Below are 6,421 nucleotides of genomic sequence, written 5' to 3'. Positions count from 1 at the left end.
ACCACGCTGCCCTGTGTTAAATGAATCCTGTCTCCTCCTCTTCAGCCCTGTTATCCAACCTGGTACCCCAGCCTCCCATAAGTAGGGGGGTGGTGGTGTGGGCATTTCTCACCAATGTGTGCCCCTCTGGGCTGAGGAGTTATAAACCACATTTGCCTTCTCAGTGTCTGCACCCTGTTCTCTCCTGGCCAGAGGCAGAGGCCACAGTGGAGAACACTGGGTCCGGGGGATGCGAAGCCACGAGGTGCAGGAGGCCTGCGGGTATAACGGGTGGAACCGACCCGAGAGACACCTGCATCCTGTTACTCTCCTGTGAGTTTTAGAATGATTATTTCAGCAACTGGTGTTACTAACCCTGACTATTGTAAGGTGTACATATCAGAGTAATTCAGTATGTCTTCTAGGGTAGCAAGGCTTTGGAATTTGCATGTGAAATAATGCATTTTATTAAAATTTACTTTGACATTATTTTGCCTTCATATTACAATTAAGTAATTTACATATTTTTGGAAATTTGCTTCTGCATAGTTTGTGTTATCTGTAAGTTCATTTCAAGAAAATAAATGGGGTGCTATACAGTATGTTATGAAAGCAGTGTGGGGAAACCAGGATCCCAAACAGACCCTTGGTTCCTCCTGCAGTGACTTCATGCTTCTGTGGGTGGTTATCTAATTTAGATGGGCCACTGATCTGGTTAGCGAAGAAGTTTCCGTAAGACATATCCTCATTGTGAAATGCAAATATCAAAAACTCCATTTACCCTCTCGAGGAAGTAGAACATAAGTATCTACCACTTAAGTGTGGGCTGTGCCTTGTGACTGTCTCCCAAAGAGGATAATAAGGAAAAAGGCAAAGGAAAGAGTAACTTTGCAATGGATAAACCTGACAGATACTCCCTCAGCCACAGGATGAAGGTCAGTGTCAGCTGTGGTAAGTCATGCTGATAGTTTCTACCCTTGAGATGTGACAAGAATGGTATTCGACCTGTGTGGTGTCCTTCCTAAAAACCCTAACCCCAGGGGATTCATGAGTAAAAGAGTAAGACAAACCCCAGTGGGAGGACATTCTACAAAACGCTTGGTGCTTATTCCTTAAAAGTCAAGGCCATTGAGCCTTGATTCTAGAGGAGCCTCAGGAGACATGGGGACTAAATGTAATGTGGCATCCTGATGGAATTCTGGAACAGAAAAAGAACATTTGGTAAAAACTAAGGAAATCTGAATAAAGCATGGGCTTTATCTGATAATAAAGGATCAATTTTGGTTCATTACTTGTGACACATGAACCACACTAGTGTAAGTTTTTAACAAGAGGAGAAGCTGAATGTAGGGTCATACAAGGACTCTCTGCACTATCTTTGCAACTTTTATGTAAACCTAAAATCATTTGAAAATAAAAAGTTTATTAAAAAATGTTTACCAAAATGTTTCTCCATTTTGGGTCCCTCTATTCTGTTCCTCTCTATCTGTTAATAGTTAAATCTCTACCCATTAAACAGAAAACTTTAGGGTAAACTGCAAAACTTATTTCACCCTTGTCACTCTATCCCACTGCCTGAAATTCCTATCAATTCTACAACTACAATTGTTGTTTTACATGCATTTCGTCCTCTATGTTAATGGTCATTTCCATAACTAAGAAAGTAATTTCTTTTTGTTCTGGTTATAGCAACGTTCTCTTGCCCCTTGCTTTAATCATTAATCACAACAGATTAATTTCACTAACAGCAGATTAATTTCACTAAATATTGACATATATATATATATATATATATTTTTTTTTTTTTTTTTTTTTTTTTTTTTTTTTTTGCGGTACGCCGGCCTCTCACTGTTGTGGCCTCTCCCGTTGCGGAGCACAGGCTCCGGACGCGCAGGCTCAACGGCCATGGCTCACGGGCCCAGCCGCTCCACAGCATGTGGGACCTTCCCAGATCGGGGCACGAACCCGTGTCCCCTGCATCGGCAGGCGGACTCTCAACCACTGCACCACCAGGGAAGCCTCTGACATATATTTTTCTTCTCCACTTTGGGGAAACCTTAATGTCTAAATGATTTGAGGCCCCTTATGGTCTCCACCTGACTTTTTTCCCACTGGTGCATTGCTTAATCTGATCCAGTTACAATATCCTGCTAGATCTATGCTTTCTCACCTTGAGATTACAATTATGATAATCTTTCTCTCTGGATCTCTACTCCTTCTAATCCCATAAATTATACTTCCAAAATGTCCCTCTCCATAAAAAACATTTCCAAAGTTTCTAGTTCAATACAGTATAATTATTTTATTTTCTTATGCTTTATATTTTTATCACTCAATATAGCAAAATCCATGTCTTCTTGGTAAACTGTTTCTTGAGGTCAGGTTGCCTCTTAAAATTTCCCCAGCACACCATGCACATAATTGGTGTCTAATAAATGTTTATTGAAAAAAAATTATGCTTGTGCTTGTTGGTTTACACTCCTCTATATTTTAGCATATTTTCTAAGATTCTAAAATGAGCATTTATTAATTTAAAATTAGAATTAAACAATAAATTTCTTGCAGACTCCATTTTATACAGTATAATGCACATGTCTTTACTTTAGGACTAGTTTCTATGATGGTGGTTGTGTTGCAGGGAAGAAAGGTGGGTTACTAGAGGATGGTCACATCCCAGGTCTCAGGCGAGTCACTGGGATGGCCACCGAGTGTTGATTCTTGGCTTCACACAGAAAAGAATTCAAAAGTGCGCCATAGTAAATGAAAGTTTTATTCAGGGAGATATACACTCCATAAACAGAGTGTGGGCCATCTCAGAAGGCGAGAGGCCCCAAAATATGAGGTGGTTAATTTTTATAGGCTGGGTAATTGTATAGGCTAATGAGTGGGAGGATTATTCCAACTATTTTGGGAAAGGAGCAGAGATTTCCAAGAATTGGGTCACCGCCCACTTTTTGGCCTTTTATGGTCAGCCTCGGAACTTTCATGGCGCCTGCGGGTGTATCATTTAGATGCTGATGTATTACAATGAACGTATAATGAGGCTCAAGGTCTACTGGAAGTCGAATCATCTGCCATCTTGAACTTAGTTGATTCTAACCAGTTTATGTTGTGTCCTCAACAGCTATGTCACTCTTTTAAAGGTTGTGCCCTGCCCCCTTCCTGTCTCAGTTGAAGGGAAGTGAACATGGGAAGGAAATGCAGAGTGAAGTGTGGTCAGAAGCTGGGTGAAAGAACCATAAAGCAGCCTCAAAATGTTACCAATGCATTGATACCTGAGATTCCTTCAATATTAGTCTTACTGAGTTACATTTATATGAACTCTCCTGAAGATGACAGATTGGGCAGAATACACTAGAGCTCAACTCTTGTCCATCTCTATCAATTCTTTTCATATTAGTGTGAAATTATAATTTATAGTATCTGATTCAAATTCTTTCTATAAATAACCATTTATTAAACTCTTTGGAAAATTGGGTTTTAAGGACATAGTCAATCTCAACATGTTGAATTATATCCTGTGAGACTGAAAATGACTTTTCTGTTTAAGACAACATTGTATTGTGTGTTTTTCCAACTCAAGCAACAATTTCAAGTGGATGCAAATGTTTTGTAGTCAGTTCGCTTGCTGGCAGAATTCTCAGAAAATGTCAATTCTGATGAATCATTATGAATAATAAAATTATGGTACTTTTGCAATAATAGATTTTAGGAATAGTATTAATTCAACTGGAAATCCTTTGTTCATGAAAACAGAAATTTCTTTTGATGGACCAGCATTTGGCCTGCAAATCTCTGTTGGCCTCAGCAAAGGATGTGATGTGTTGAAAGTTCCCTGATGTTTGTAGTGTCAAGAAACAAGTTATTTTGATTCTTTGATTTCAGAGTACAATGAAAATTACTTATCTGATCTCCTGTGAATTATTGCACATAACATTTTTGCATTGTACTGGCTTCAGGAGTTTCTGTTAATACGGATGTCAGAAAGCTGGCACAAAGGTAGCCCCACTGGAGAAGCTCTGCTGCCCAGAAAGAAAAGGGAAAATAAAAGAGGCTTGATTTCCTTTAAAATAAAAAAACAGGTGCATGACAACAACTGAATTGCACCCTTTTGTCTTTCTTCCAAGGATGCATATGTGAAAATCCTGCTGATTTCCAATAATTTTAGCACACAAAGCTTCCTCAAAACTTCCAGAGAGCACAGGCAAGTTCTGAAGGCCGGTGAGGCAATAATCATGATTCTCCTTCAGGGAACTGCTTCTTCCTCTGTGCTACCTACACCTCACCAAAATCTTATTTGGAAATTACAGTTGAGTTCACTCTGAGTTTCTGACATTAAGTGAACCTTACATCACAAACCACCCTCCTTTTTTTAAGAATCATATCCGCTACCAAAAGAGAAATTGGGAAATTTTGAGGGTAGGGGACTGGATACTGAATAAAAGAATATGGATCCTGCTGCTGTAAGAAAATTGCTATGATTTCTTTTCTTACCCAGATGCTCAGGGAGAGAGAGTCCTATTTGCTTCCCCTTTATATAATCTGAAGGCAGAGTTGGGTTACTTTACTTTGATGTGTGCCCTATGATCGAAAGTGGAAGTTAATGATGAAGAGTCTCCGAATCTCAATCTCAGAAGAACTGCAGAAAAAGTATACCTGTGGGGCAGACAGGTGTAAACTTGCCCATCCTGGACACATGGCAGGAACAAAGGAGGGTGTGCATAGGCACTAGATGCAGGGTTGATGTGCAAATACTTAAGGTCCCTTCTCCCTCCCAAGGTGGTGGCTTGATTTAAAATCATGTAAGGACTTTTTAATCCCAGTGTCTTGCACAATATTTCTCAGTTTCTTCTTGAAAGATCAGCCCTTCTTCCCTTCTCTCTCTCTCTCCCTTTAACAGCTATCTCATGGATATTTTACTAGGAAATCTTCCTCCATCTAATTTACAATGTTGGTACTATCTGGTGAATGAAAGCACCATTAGTACTTCAGTTTTTCAAGGCAAAATGTTATTTAGATACATGGTAGCCTTATTTTTTTAACTTTTTACTTCATATTGGAGTATAGTTGATTAACAATGCTGTGTTAGTTTCAGGTGTACAGCAAAGTGATTCAGTTATACATATACATGTATCTATTCTTTTTCAAATTATTTTCCCATTTAGGTTGTTATATAATATTGAGCAGAGTTCCCTGTGCTATACAGTAGGTCCTTGTTGGTTATCCATACTTCTCTTTTCATCTTTGAGCACGAATCAGGTTCACTGTATTAAAAGTCCAGAGATTGTAGCCTCTCAGGCAAACTTTATGCTACTGCAGAGAACAATTTTGAATATGGTCACAGAAGTCTCTGGTGGGGAGATAGAGCCACAGAAGTGGGGGTCCCAGGGCTGCCAGCCAGCTTCCCAGAGCCTGGAGTGTGAAGAGGAAAAGCACAGAGGCAGAGGAGGTGGCCAAGGCAGAAGATGGCCCAGAAAATGTGCCTTAAATAGTTTTTTCAGTACAGTGTAGAATAAAGAAGGAAACAAAGGAGAGAGAAATGACACCATGCTGAAGTATCACTAACACTTGTAAACTGCTGAAGAATAACCAGGACAACAACAGAATGTTGGTTTTAGTCTTGGAAAATGAAAAATACAAAGTGAGAGAAGCACAAGATGTCCAGTTACAGATGAGAAAATAATCTCACCACCTCACATGTTATCTATGTGCGTTAAAAGTAAAACTTACTTCACAGCAGACAGAGTAAACTGCTCAGAACTGGGACATAGTGAATCCCTCTGGAAAGGACTCCAGCATGGATAACATCTCCAGGGATGTATTGTGAAGGATTTGTTAGTTCCTCTTCAGGAAGCTGGCCTTCCAGAACAAGAAGAATTATTCCAAATAGAAAAGCAAGTATCTGTTATTTATCAAGAAAGATTTGAATTTGATTTTGCATCTTCTAGTTAAGGTGAAGGTAAGTCTACTAATAATGTCCTCCCTAGAACTGGATTGGTCCACCTCACTTTAAAGAAAGGTTTTTATCAGCCTCTGTAAGTGTGCTTCATTGGGTGTCTTCAAAACCAATCTTTTGGATGGAGAAACTTTTGAATTGGAAAACAAATTATATTTTCAGATCTGCTAGTAAATATACATGCCTGAAAATGTAGGACAAAATATTTGTCAGTGGAACAAGGACCAAAGCTAATGCTTCCAGGAAGCATTGCTAAAACAGGTCAATTTAGAGTCTAAGTCTGAACAAACTAAAATTAGCATAGAGATGCACAAGGAAGAAAAAGAGGAGAGGAAAGCTAACAGAACAAGGAAATTGAACTCTACTTCAAGACATTAAGAGGGCAAAAGTGAAACTTTCAAAAGAAAAAAAAAACATTATTTCCAAAAAAATTGGATGGAAGTGTCAGTACAAGCAATGCTCACAATTTCAATTTGACAGTGAAGG

The 6,421-nt window shown here is 39.1% G+C and overlaps 1 pseudogene; it reads left to right on the top strand.

Moving 5' to 3' along the window:
* Positions 1-229: 229 nt before the first annotated feature.
* Positions 230-6,106, top strand: LOC114901825 (annotated as a pseudogene).
* The last annotated feature ends 315 nt before the right edge of the window (positions 6,107-6,421 follow it).

The sequence above is a fragment of the Monodon monoceros genome, unplaced genomic scaffold (assembly GCF_005190385.1).
Source record: "Monodon monoceros isolate NGI ecotype Baffin Bay Population unplaced genomic scaffold, NGI_Narwhal_1 Super_Scaffold_2, whole genome shotgun sequence".
NCBI classification, from domain to species: domain Eukaryota; kingdom Metazoa; phylum Chordata; class Mammalia; order Artiodactyla; family Monodontidae; genus Monodon; species Monodon monoceros.
Note: the sequence above shows the minus strand (reverse complement) of the source record. Positions and strands in the feature narration are given on the sequence as shown.